Here is a 14759-nt window from a genome sequence, read left to right on the forward strand (position 1 = left end):
GGGTTTTTAGGCCAAAGAGGCATATAAAACGCACCCGATAGTTCAGGAGGCCTGAACAATAGTTCAGTAGGCTGAATCATGGCGATTGCGATTGCGATTGGGACGTGGCATCTCCGTTAAACTGTAAAGTCCTGTGTATATCTATGATGATTGAAAAAAGGAGCGTTGTTACAGTTTTAACTTGGAATATGTGTTCTCTGTGTATTATTCGGTCCTCGCCGTTGAATCAACGTGTCTCAGGAGTGTTGGTGAGCACGAAGAGACAGAGGAAGCCACAGCGACCAAGGAGGGAAGCTGAAGGATCAAGCGATGCAGAGGAAACTACAGAGACCGAGGAGGAAGCCAAAGAGCTAGCGAAAAGAGGAAACCGATAGACAGAGGCATGAGGAATGCATAAAACAGGAAAAACAGAGAACAGAGTGTGGTTGAATGCTGTTGAAACAGTTGGAGGAAATAGTAGCAGTAGGGTCCAGCAGAACAGGAAAGGGCCGAAGGACCAACAGGACAGGAGGCACTCAAAGGATGAGCATCTTTGCTGATCGTATCACCCTGTGAAAGACTCAAACCTATGATGAATTAATCAGGTATACAATGGAGTGTGAAGAATAACTCTGTGATGTAGTGAATAAAGTTTTGTCTAACATTGTTTGAAGGGAGAAGTAGCCAGCAGAGAAGCAGTCATGCTGAAGCATTCACTGTGACATTAGAACAGATGCTTGAACAGAAAGTTGTTCTTTATGCAGAGCTTAGTGCAGCTAACAGTAGACTGACTAAAGTTGTGTGAAGACATTATCAGAGAGCACGAAGGCTATTGGAGACTCTGTGTGGACAGTATGAAGAGTTGTAAAGACTCCTTCATAAGAAGACTAGTTGTCATTGATGTTGTAGCATGGAGACTACAGTGAAGCGATAAACAGACAAAACTCAGTAGAGAAGAGTTCTGAGAGCAGAACATTACTATCAAACATGCCTATACAAGATTGGGTTGGAACCCTTGGGGCTGATTGCCTCAGAAGTAAGAAGGATTGGAGTCCTTGGGGTTGATTGCCTTAGAAGTAAGAAGGATTGGAGTCCTTGGGATTGGTGCTTCAGAAGTAGGAAGGATAGGTGTCCTTGGGACTAGTGTCTCAGGAACTGGAAGGATTGAAATCCTTGGGAGTTGGTGCTCCTAAGTCCAAGATTGGTGCCTTGGCGAAATAGAGTTGGAGCTTTGGAGGTTGGAGCCTCAGAAAAGTCCAAGTTGGTGCTTGGCAACTGATTGCAACCACTTATATACTGTATCTATTTTACTGCAAAGATTATATTAATAAAAGCATTTATTCTTGTTGTTCATCTTGTGTTCTGAATATAAATGTTTTAACTGGCAAAACAATAGTCAGAAAAGAAATACTGATTCACCCTCCCCTCAGTATTTCCAACAGAACTGAGTAAGAGTGTTGACAGCATAACATAAGTCTGGCCCAGTGTTGACCAGATACATAAGCGACCCAATGAGTTGTCTGTATAAGGTGGGGTCCAATTCCTTGTCTCCCGAAGCATCTACTTTCTTCCAATTGGTAATCATAGGCGTAGCCATACATCGACAATCCTGCATTCTGAATCTTTTCAGAATTCATGATGCATATCTTCCTTGTCCAAGGAAGATCTCACCATCCTGCTGCCAAACTTCCAATCCCAGAAAATAGTGCATTAGCCCCAAATACTTCATATCAAACTTAGTTTCCAGGTTCTTCTTACAATCCTCTATGAGTTTGGATGATCCTGTCAAAAATAGATCATCCACATACACTACCAGAATTAACGGCTCACCTTCTATCAGCAGATAATAAAGATTGGGATCAGCATTGCTCTTGATGAATCACAACTGTTGTAAGTTGTTGTCAATTCGACCATACCAAGCTCTGGGTGCTTGTTTTAGCCCCATACAAGGCTTTCTTCAACCTGCACACATGAGTTCTCTTTTCATGTGTTTCGAAACCTTCTGGTTGTTCGATATATACCTCTTCTTCTATCATCCCATTCAAGAACATTGTCCTGACATACACTTGGTGAATCTCCCATCCCATCTGTGTTGTAAGGGATATAATGGATCTGATAGAGGTATACCGAGCTACTGGGGCAAAGGTTTCCTCATAATCTATTCCTTCCTTTTGTGACAAACCTAGCCTTGTACTTGTCTACGCTACCATCTACAACATACTTGATCTTGTAGATCCATCTTGAACCTACAACTAATATGTTCTTTGGTCTTGGTACAATTTCCCAGACATCATTTCTCATGATAGAACTGTACTCTTCTACCATGGCATCCACCCATACCTGGTGTTGTATGACTTCTTGAAAACTAAAGGGTTCTTCGACCTGAGCTACCAATGTTTGGTACCTGTCAGGTTGTCTATGTTGCCTTTTCTCAACTCTAGGAGCTCCAACAAATTCCTCTACGTCCCTTAGAGTCTGCCGTACTTCTCGGCTAGTTCTTCCACTCGTGGTGGGAGGTTCCATCTGTTCCTCTTCCTGTTGTTGTACCTGTTGTGACACTCCTGGCTCCTCTTCTCTTGAGGAGATGCTAGTACTGGTTACCGTGCTTGAACCAGACACTTGTCTTCCTGCCAGATTTGTTCCCTATTGCTAGACTAGAGGAGCATCCTCAACCTGTTCTTCAAACAGAATCTCACCAAATTTCCTGAAGGCTCTATCTTCCATGAACTTTTCATCTTGCCTTGCTACAATCTTCCTACTACTCGGAATGTAGATCTGATACGCCTTTGAAGTCTCGTTGTAACCTACTAGATACCCAACGTCGGTAGTCTGCTCTAACTTGCTCCCCTTCTCTTCTGGAATATGGCAATAAGCTACACTTCTGAATATCCTAAGGTGACTTACTTCTGGCTTCTTTCCCGTGAAAACTCCCTCTAGCATCTTCTTTCCTAAAGCCCTATGAGGAGTCCTGTTCTGAATGTGTACAGTCGTGTTGCATGCTTCTACCCATAAAAACTTGGGTAGATTTTGATCATATAACATCGCCTTTGTTGCTCCAACAATAGTTCTGTTCTTCCTTTCTGCAACTCCATTTTGTTCTGGATTATAAGGTGTTGTCCATTCTCTTCGAATCCCTTCTCTTGCACAGAAATCAGTGAAGTTCTTATCCGTGTATTCTCTGCCATTGTCTGAGCGCAATATCTTGATCTTCCTTCCTGTCAGGTTTTCCACTAGAGCCTTAAGCTCTTTAAACCGATCAAAGACCTCATCCTTGGTTCTCAAAAAATAGATCCAAGTTTTCTTGGAATGGTCATCTATGAAGGTAACAAAATACTCAGCGCCATTGATGGCCCTTTTAGACATTGGACAGCAAATGTCTGAGTGTATTAACCCCAATACACTCTTAGCTCTATTGTTGCTTCTGGAATGTGCTGCTTTGGCGTACTTGCCTAGCATACAACCTCTGCATGTATCATCATGCTTGGTAGTAAGCACTAGAACTCCCATAACAGTTTCCTTGAGCATTCGTAATGCCCCATGAATTAAGTGTCCCATCCTCCTATGCCACGGCTCATTTAATTCTTTTTCTCCATCGACATTACTGCTTATCAATGCTATACGAGACTCGAGTTGCAACTTGTATAATCTGTTGCTTCGAGTTCCAATCTAGGCCCTCTTTTTCCACTTTGGATGCTTGACATATACTCTATTACCAATGAAGTATACATCATATCCCTTATCTTGTAATTGAGAGACAGAAATCAAATTCATTCCCATACCTGGCACATGCAGTACATTCGTGGCTCGAAGACTATCTCCTGCTATTGTCTGGAATATAACGGTTCCTTTTCCTACTGGGGTGCATTTCGTCCTGTTACCCATTGTGATTTGGAAGTTCATTTGTTCCTCTTGATAGCTTGAGAAATATTCTCGTTCTCCAGTCATATGAGCTGAAGCCCCGCTATCAATGTACCAATCCTCGACTGATGCAGAACTTGATAAGCAAGCAAACTCCTCTTCCAGCTTGGAAGCTAATTCGGAAATATTATGATCCATATTGTTCTCCATGCCCTTTTTCTTTGCTTCCATCTTGCCTGGACCTTGCTCTGATACCATGTGAAAATTTGCTGTAATAATTGATTTATTTCTCCTACTTATTTATAATAAGTTATTCACCAATACTTCAGTAAATACCAAAATAAATTCAGTTGCAGACTTCACAAATTAAGAACTGAAAATTGAAAGGTAAGAGAAACATCAGCATATGAACAATCACATTGACACACTTGTTTTTGGACAATCGTCCCCAAAAAAACCCGATGTGGGAAAATTGGTGCAGCAGATAAGAGGATTCTTATTATTGGTAGTAAATGTCTGAATACAATTTGGATGCTCTAGAGAAAAACAGCAATCCACTCAGAGAAGATAACTGAGAATTCTCTCACACTGATTCTGGAGATTTTGCTTTGTCCCCAACTCCTGGATGACCTACTGTGCAGTCCCTGTGTGTGCCTACGCAAGCTTTGCATGATTTTTGCGTGTGGGCTTCCTCTAACTGCGTCAACCTTGGCTGTTGTTGCTTTTGTTGTTGAGAAATCGAGATTTCTCTTTCCAATCAACTACTGTGATTCCCGACATTGAACTCTACTCATCCCCATCACTTCTGCGTCAACCTCCTCCAAATTCTGCGTTGACCCTCTGCATCAATCTCCTTCAGCTGTTGCATTGTCCCTTCTTGGACCAGCGTTGGCTCTATTATCCTTCTTTGTGTATTCACTAGAACTAGAAATCACTTCCTTCCAGTACTACCTCTGATCCTCATTGCTTGATCACTGGTTCGAATTCCTTAGCAAACCCTACCCTAGAAAAAATCAAATTGACTGATCAACTCTCTGTGTGTCTCTAAGTGAACCCCAAGCCTCCATCTTATACTTTTCCTTTTGAGTCTTCAATGGCCGAGATTAAGTCTCTAATCAACGGCTAAGACTAAAACATGACTTGATCCGCCTTCTAGATCATTCTCACCCATATTTTGATTAATACCCATTACTATTTTAATTTCCCTAAGTTTAGACTTAGGAACTCCATTAAAAATATTAATTATTTTAATAAAATACAGTTCAAGTGGAGTTTCACCAAACGGTTTATGGGTTCTTTAGAACTCATGTGCCTTAGCCTCTCCACCAATTTTCATGGCTAGAGCACTTCCGATGCTATCAAAAACTAACAGATAGATACATCATAGGACGAGGATGTTGACCCAACCATGTATAGACAACTTATCAATTCCCTCATGTATCTGGTCAACACTAGGCTAGATATTTGCTTTGCGGTCAACACTTTCAGTGAATTTATGGTGGAACCTAAGAGAGTGCATTGGACGACAACAAAGCATATACTGAGGTATTTGCGAAGCACAGTCAAGTATGGATTGAGGTATACTCAAGGTGATGGTGTCAGACTATGCGGGTTCACAGATGCAGATTTGGCAAGCAGTTCAGTGGATAGGAAGAACACATCAAGGTGTTGCTTCAACGTTGGATCAAGGGTTGTATCTTGGTGTAGCAGGAAGCAGATGTTCGTGGCACTGAGCTCTGCAAAAGCAGAGTACATGGCAACCAGCATGGCCACATGTGAAGCTATATGGCTTTGAAAGTTGTTAGTAAGCTTGTTCAGCCAGAAGTTGGAGGCAACCAATATCTACTGTGATAATCAGAGTTGCATTAGGCTCTCTGAAAATCCAGTGTTTCATGATAGGTCGAAACATATAGATATTAAATACCACTTCATCAGAAATTGTGTGCAGCATGGGGCATTCCAGCTACAACATGTTTCCACAAAATAGCAGGTTGCAGGTATACTCACGAAAGCTCTAGGTAGAGCTAAGTTTGTCTATTTCAGAGAACGGATGGGTATTATTGGAGAACCCTTTTCAGTAGCAAGAGGACCAGTGTCAGTAAGCGCAGTCAAATTTTGAAGGGCAGTTGCAGAGACTAGTTATAGTCAGTTCCTAGAGGGGTAGAGAGATAGATGAGTGCAGACAGTTACTCAGTAGACAATGCAGAGACTAGTTGCATCCAGAGACTCAAGAGACAATTGCAGAGCCAGTACAAGGACATAGTGGATCCATATATTGGTTCTCAGTTGCAGTAGTTGCAGCAGCAACAACATGAGATTAGATGCAGCACAGGCAGTGTTGGCAGTAGTGCAAGGTGACACAGTGCAGTGTCAACAGCAGTGCAGATGCAGGATGGTTCGGCGACAGGGTTCGCAAATGAATCAGAGTATGCGTAGTGGCTTGGTGGACAGTGACAGTTGGTTACAGATGTTAGACATCAGTGACATGAGGGAAGATGTTATGGGAGAATACCTTCCTTGTTAAGAAAGAGTGTTAGTTTTTGTAGCATCAAACAAATGTTCTAGTATCGATTTGTGTCTAAGTGACTAAGGAACATGAGATCTTGAAAACCCATCAAAGGTTTCACGAGAAAAGCTTGCGAAGCGCCTTAATTAAATTAATTAACCATCATTTAAATTTTTCCTAAGTCTAACTTAGGAAAACTGGTTAATTAATAAGAATTAATTAAGGAAAGTTGAGAAAGCTCTAGAAACTCACATGGATCGAGTTAGAGATGATCTTAGCCATTGATAACGATTTAATCATGGTTGATGGTGATCCAACGAGATATTATAAGAGTAGGTCAATGGGGATGGATATAAACACACTTGAGACACATCGAGCAAGGGGGAGAGTGAATTCCTTGGGCAAATCGAGCTATCAAGTGCACTGATTCAGCAGAAAGAAGAGCTCGAGCCAGAGTAACAATGATTGAGGGAGCAACCGCAGAGATTTCCAGTGGAGTTCCAGTGTTGGAGAGTCAACAGCAGGAGGGCCACATTATTTCCTCAGTGAGGCTGCACAGGGGCAAAGCAGAGGCATTAGAGGGCAGTTCGATTCCGCTGAAGAGAAGGTCGATTCAGGTGCTATAGGCCGAGAAAAATTCCAGCAGGCCAAGCGAGTCATTTCCAGAGGAAGAGTCGGGAAGAACGCTAGATTCCAAACAGTGCGAGTAGGGTTTGCACAAGGCTTGCGCAAAGGCTGACGCAAGGGCATTTCGAGTAGCTCAGTTGGGCTAGTTGTTGGAGTCGAATAAGTTGTGGAGTGAGACAAATTGTCTCACAAATTATTTGGCCAGATTATTTTGTTTGAGGATTGCCAATCAGGCATCCAAATTATTGTATTCAGATTTTATTGTTGCATAATAATAAAAATAAACCCTCATCTACTACACATGTTTTCCCTTCAGGGTTTTTCTAGGGACGTTAGTCCAAAAATATTAGTGTCAATTTTATTGTGTGTGTGCATCTATTTTCTTCGTTCCAGTGTTTTATTTAGCTTCTGCAGAATTTATTTGTGAAGAATTGCAGTGTGATTTATTAGATATTAATCAGAAAATTAATACACTGCTAATGAGTTAAGAGAATAAATTCCAGCTATTGCAATTTAAGGAAATTTCACAACAATAACACATATAATAGAATGGAATAGATGGCTCAACTAAGTGGACACTCTCCTTAAAATATTAATAGATATGGTCAAATCAACAACTAACTTCCTCCTTAGCGAGGTAGACCTTGTCATGATGTAACAAGCTCCTCAAAATAGCAACCACACATGTGGAACCAAATCCTACAACGGGGGTGTCAAGTGGTCAAAATGCATCAATAACTTTGCTATGGCAAATTTAAAAAAACCATAATTGTATCATTTTGTTCCCAAATATCTATTATAACCACATTTAGAAATCTTGTGGTCATTCTACATATAATGGTGTTGATATAGAAAAATTCTAAGAACTTTGTTAAAAGATAAGTGCTCCTAAAGCTAAGCCACCCTCAAAACATGCAATGAATACCTCACATATGTGAATGAGGTCCAAAGTGAGATGACGCTCTCCCAACAATGCTCCAACCACCCACAACCACAACACATGCATGCCAAGTATGGTCCATAGTGTAACAACCACCAACAAACCCTAACCAACTCATATGCATGGTCCATAATGGTCTAACTAACAAAACAAACTCACAAATGTGGAGGAATCTCTCCACAAAGGAGGTGTGCTCTCCAAAAGATGTAGGAGGCACATGTGATGATGTGGAGTCCATGTTATAGTATCCAATGCACTGTCACAAATCCCAATGTAATGAAACATCCAAATGAATGTACACATATTCCAATGCAGATACACGGATCTCGAGGTGCATACACTGATCCCAATGAAAATATATGAATTGATAGGCTGCAAGAAGCAGACCTTCAAGGTTGTAAAGGCTTGTTTGTTTCCAACTTCCACGTGAAAAGCCCTATGTAGCAAAAAGAAATCTACAGTGTCACATACAAATTCCCAGGTGGGCAGACCTCTTTGAACATATAATAAGCCTAAACAGTGACAATTGAACAAGGAACAGCAAGAGTTAAGGAAGTTGAAGTGCCAAATGGGCAGACCTCTTTTTGATCAAATACAAAGAACTGAAATGTAGAAGATCAAATCTAAGGAGACAAGTCAAGGAGCCTAGTTGAAGAGAACAAGGTTAAGGTGCACAGGTTAAGTGGTTGTGATCAAGCTTGAAGGCGCAAACTAGAGGGTTGCATGGTTAGATGACAACTCGTTGAAGAATTTGTTGACGACCAAAAGTTATTGATGCCAAATCCAACGAACAACTTGAAGACGTAGGTTGGTACCTACAGTTTGCTATGTTGGTGCTCAATTGGGGGGGATTGGTGTCTCCTGTAGGTTGGTGCCTACATTTGCTGAGTTGGTGCTCAGCTAGAGGAATAGAATCTCCTGTAGGTTAGTGCCTAAGAAAGCTGCAAGTTGTTGCTTACTTTGTACAAGGAAGTTTACAAATATTTACAAAGAAAAATTGTATAAGTGTTTCTTATGTAAAGATTTGTGTTTCATGATTTATGTGCATCAAATGTTTTAAAAGATAAAAATAGTTAAAAATAATGAAATATTGATTCACCCTCCCTCTTAGTATTTCCAACATTCATGATCTCCTCGTAATTCACAATCTTAAGGTCTTTAACATTGGTTAATTAATGTGCTTAAGAAAAATAAAATGTCACTTTGCTAGGAAATTTTGTCGAACATCTTTTGCATGCTTGACACTAAGCCTATGCATAATCATTTTTCCGAGCTAGCAAAATTTAACACTTCCTCTTAGCAAGGAAAGTGTTTTGTATCACCCCCAGTTTATCTCTGAAGAAGATGAACTTGCCTTTCATCAAGGCCTTTGTGAGAATGTATGCCTCCTACTCATCTGTAGGTACATATTGTAGCTTCACTATCCCCTTTTGCACACAATCCTGGATGAAGTGATACCTGGTCTCTATGTCTTTCAATTTTTCATGAAACACTGGATTTTCCAAGAGCTTGATGTAGCTTTAATTGTCACAATGTATCACAATCATCCCCAACTCCTGATCAAACAGCCCAATGAGTAACTTTTGAAGCCAAATGGCCTCGCATGATGCCAAGCTTGCAGCCATGTACTTAGCTTCCACAGAACACAGTGCAACTGACTTTTGTTTCCTGTTGAACCAAGAAACAACTCCAGATCCCAAGTTGAAACAACAACTTGAAGTACTTTTCCTGTCAACTACGTTGCCTTCCCAAATAGCTTTTGTATAACCCACTAGTTTTACTCCATCGCCCTGGATATAGCTCAATCCATACTCAATTGTTCCATGCAGATATCTTAGGACATGTTTTGTTGCTACCCAATGCACTCGCTTTGGCTCAACCATAAACTAACTGAGTGTATTGACAACAAAACATATATTTTGTCTAGTATTAACCAAATACATAAGAGAGCAAATCAACTCCCTGTATAAAGTGGGGTCTACTACCTCTAACTTGAAAGTATCAATTTTCTTCCAATTTTTCACACCATTGGCATAGCCATACGCTTGCAGTCCTGCATCCCAAATCTCTTCAAGATATCCACTGAGTACTTCCCTTGTCCAAGGAATATATGCCCATCTCTCTACCATACTTCCAACCCAAGAAAGCATTGCATCAGCCCAAAATTCTTCATGTCAAACTCTGAAGCATGATCCCTCTTGCAATTTGCAATTAGCTTCACTGAACCTAGAAGAAACAAGTCATCTACATACAACAAGAATGAGTGGCTCCAAGTCAACATCACTCTTGGTGAAGACCAGACCCAACAGACAGTTGGCTATCTTGGAATACCATACGTGGTGCTTGCTTGAGTCCATACAGTGCTCTCTTCAATCTGCATACATGGGAATCTCTCCCATGCTCAAAACCCTCGAGTTTCTCTATATAGACCTCTTCCTCGATCACACCATTAAGAAATGTCATCTTGACGCCCATCTAATGGATGTTCCAACACATCTCTATAGCAATGGAAATCATGGCCCTAATGGAGGAATATCTAACCATAGGGGCAAATGTCTCGTCATAGTCAATTCCCTCTCTCTGAGAGAACCCCTTAGCCACGAACCAAGCTTTGAACTTCTCAACACTACCATCAGCAGTGTGTTTGATTTTATAGATCCTACCACTGATTTTCCTTCAAGTCGTGGCACGACATCCCATACATCATTCTTCATGATGGAAGGGTACTCTTCCACCATGGGATCCTACCACACTGCTATGCAGATGCCTCCTACAAATTGGAAAGCTTGGCCTCTATCAACTCGCTCATAAGAGCCATGTAGCTAGAAAATCTCTATGGTGCTCTGCTTTCCCCAACTGAAGCTCTAGGCACATCCACCTGCACCTGAGCTTCCCTCAAGGTATGCTCTACCCATTTTAGCTTGTTGTTCCTCGAAGTCTCGGCTTGGGTAAATGGAGCATCCTAATCCTCATCATGCTCATGCTACTTGTCCTGCACTAGTCTGGGGTCTTGCAATTTGTAATGGTTGTATCCCTTCTTCTTTTGGTGCTTCCTACTCCTAAACCTCTCCCTGAATTGGCACTAATCCACAGGAATTTTTGAAAGCCCTGTCCTCCTCAAATTTCACATCCCTCGCACCACTTTTTCCTGAGTGTAAGAATGTAGACTCCATACGCATTTGAGGTTTTGTTGTACCCAACACAGTAGGCTCAAGCTTGGTCCTCTTTTCTAATGGGACATGGCAATAAACCAAGCACCCGAAGATACGAAGATGCCCAAATCTCTAGTTTCTTCCCTGCATGTGCCCCTTTGGGGGTCATCTTCCCCAACACCTTTTACAGACTCTTGTTTTGCAAATAAGTTGTCGTGTTACACACATCTTCCCATAAGAACATAGACAGATCCTAATCATGTATCATTGACTTTGTTGCCCCGACAATGGCTTTGTTCTTCCTTTCTGATGCTCCATTCTATTGTGGATTATATGGAAATATCAACTCCCTGTTAATTCCAAAATCTGCACAAAACTCCTTAAAGGCATTTGAGTTGTACTCACCTCCATTGTCATATCCAAGCACCTTGATCTTTTTCCCCAGTTGGCTCTCCACAAGAGATTTAAACTCTTGGAACCAACTAAAGGCCTCGGCCTTGGTCTTCATAAAATAGATATAGGTTTTCTTGAAATGGTCATCTATGAAGGTCACATAGTAGTTGAACCCTCCAGTAAACACGGCTGACAAGGGCCCACATACATCTAAATGGATCAATTCCAAGATCCCCTTGGACTTGTCGTCACTACTGGGAAATACACTCTTGGTATACTTTCCCATGGCACACCCTTTGCACACCTCATACTGATTTGTAGCGAAAGCTAGAAGACCTATTACAACCTCCCCTAACACTTTGAGTGCTCCATGGTGCAAGTGTGCCATCCTCCTATGCCACAGCTCCCCCAAGTCACAACTACTGGCTACTACTCACCAATGCTTTGTTTGTGCTAAGGTTGGAACCCTCAAGACAAATATACACCTTCCCCTTCTAGAAAGTCACCACATAACCCATGTCCTCCAATGTTGAAATAGAGTTCACATTCTTTTTTGAACCTAGAATGTATAGCACATCCTCCACTAGTAAAGGCTTCTTGGACTCCCTCTGAAACTTGACAATTCCACTGCCTACTGGCATGTACTTGGCATTGTCACCAAGTTCAACTTGGAAATCCAAACTATGCTCCTTTAGACTAGTACACTAGTCTTGCACTCCAATCATGTGGCATGAAGTGCCACTGTCAATGTACCACACATTGGTGGCCATTGAACTAGAGAGGCATGCAATAAGTGAAAACTCATCCTCAAATATGGCTGCAAACTTGTCCATCTCAACTGTAGCAGTGACCTACTTCTTTTGTTTGTTCTTTTTCTTGTTAGGGCACTGGCTGGTATAATGTCCTGGCTGGTGGCAAGCAAAACATTTTACTTTGTTGATGTCTAACTTATTTTTCTTACCGTATGAGGTAGCTCCTTCAATGGAGCCTTTCTTGGCCTTTCCCTTGCTCTTGGATGCTAGAGCCAAGTTCTCTTCCTCCTCACCCTTCTTTTGGTCTCCACGTTGAGACCCTTCTCAAATCTCTTCTTGTATGAAATCATCCCACAACCTTTCCCATGTGGGAAGATGCTCTCATCCAATGATGCATTTAACAAACACATCCCATTGCTTCGTAAAGCCATTCAAGGCTATACGCACCAGTTTAGTGTCAAGAACTGTCTCCCCTATGGCTACCATCTCATCTCGTACCTACATGAGCCTAATAAGGTAAGAAGTCACACTTTCTCCCTTGGACATTTTGGTGTTGTGGAGTTTGTCCCTTAGTACCATCTTTTGATTTTGGTTGTCACTCTAGTACAATTTTGTGAGTGCATCCCACATCTCTTTTGTTGTCTTCTTCTCTGACAAATGGGGAATCAAGTGATCTTTTACCCCATCCAAGATGATCCTCTGTGCCCTAGCTTCTTTCACCTCATGGAGGTCTAAGGCAATAGGATTTGATGTAGGAACAACCATAGTGGAGCTGAAAAAGCTCCATAACTTGTTCTCCTTGAGAACAATTGTAATTTGGACATTCCATTAGAGATAATTTGAGGCTCCTTCTAATCTATCTTCATACCTAACACTGGTTGCCATGGTAGATCAAACCCTTGATTAACTGTTGTTGAAGAACATGAACCCCTTTGAGCTGGACCTGTGCAATGCTTGAATTTCTTTTAGAGGCGCAGCTCTCATACCATGTTAGTTTTTCAAAGCCTAGCAAAACAATTTAATGTGCCAATAAATTTTTATACCCAAATTTTAATTTTAGCAGAAAACTCAAAATTGAATTGATGCACAGAAAATAATGTTGAGCTCCTAACCCAACTTGGGAAAAGCAATATTTGTGTTTTGTTTTATTTCAGCTTGCAAAGGAAAATCAAAAGTTTTATTACAGCAACAGAACTTGTCCCAGCACCTAGAATTTCGAGCAAGACAGATATGTCTAGATTTGTGTGCCAAGAAGCATTCTACTACCTTGATCTGTGTGTTGACACTGCCTCGATCTGCATGATGTTGTACTCTCCTTGACATATGTGCAAAAATCCCTATTATAGCCCTCTCACACATGCGACATGTCTTGATTTGCGTGTCTGGCTGCCTAGATCTGTGTGTTCCTTTTTCCTCTCCTTTTCCTCACTCGCTACTCCTAGGCTTGCATGCCAACTTCCTTGAAGTGTGTGTTGCCTTTGGAATACGTGCCAAGATCTCCTCAAGCAATTACTTTTATAATTTTTCCTTTGCCTCATGATTCACGAAGTCAACTTTGTGATTAATGAAATCATCCTCATAATTCATGATCTCAAGATCTTAAACACTAATTAATTAATGTGCTTAGGAAAAACAAAGCCACTTAATTTTGTCGAACATCTTCTACATGCTCGACACTAAACCTGTACAGAATCACTTGTCCGAGCTATCAAAATTCAATAGAGGGGATACCTTTTACTTAATTCCAAATTTATCATTTAATATAGATGAGAAAAAGGGTAGGATTATATTCTAACTCACTCTAAAAGAAACTAGTCTAAGGTTGCTTGAAAATTCTTTGAATGATCAGTGGTTAGTGCATGTTCAAATTGATGAAATCTCTGCAATATATTATGACATGTAAACAATTGTATGATTTACGACAATGCTATGTGAAATCTTGCATATTTGTCAATTGTAGTAAATGAAGATTAATCCATAAGTATTGCTCCCCAAATGATAAAAAATGCAAGTGCAGCAAGTTTAGAGCATGATAAGGCTTCCAGAGTCCAGACAATGGTTTGCCTTGTGCTACAACTCTCTAATATACAGGCAAGCTTGAACAGTAGTACTCGGCCAATATCTCAAAGCACTAACTAAGGAAGATCAACCGTATCATTAGCCGTACTACCCGATTACCACTATACATGAGGATATCTTCTTGACCCTTATTCTCAGTGCCACTATAGCAGTCAAGCAATCGAATGGTTAGAGCCCTATGGGATTTCCGATATACCCCAGAGTACGTGGAAGTGAAAGTCCGTGTAGAGGTGTTGTCTAATGCAGTATTAGTCAAAGGGGTGCGAATAAGGATTATAACTATTTACAACAAGATGAAAACACAGTCTCCAACCACATGAAATTGTGTCACTATGGCTGTTTTAAGATGATCGAACATATCTCTAGCCTAAAAATTCTCGGATATCACATATTATGTCAATAAATCTACAATAAATTCAAAGTCATATTGAGTTTCTTTACCACGTCATAATAAAGACAAAATCTAAATAATT

At 40.9% G+C, this 14759-nt stretch overlaps 1 protein-coding gene across 2 annotated transcripts in view; it reads right to left on the bottom strand.

The window, feature by feature from the left end:
- The window catches only part of BLOS2 (biogenesis of lysosome organelles complex 1 subunit-like protein), a 32303-nt gene that overhangs the window by 16590 nt on the left and 954 nt on the right, over positions 1–14759 (bottom strand). The gene's annotated exons all lie outside the window — the stretch shown is intronic.

The sequence above is a fragment of the Pinus tabuliformis genome, chromosome 5_2, assembly GCF_031772625.1.
Source record: "Pinus tabuliformis cultivar Carrire ecotype Pingquan chromosome 5_2, CPIR1, whole genome shotgun sequence".
In the NCBI taxonomy this organism is placed as follows: Eukaryota; Viridiplantae; Streptophyta; class Pinopsida; order Pinales; family Pinaceae; genus Pinus; species Pinus tabuliformis.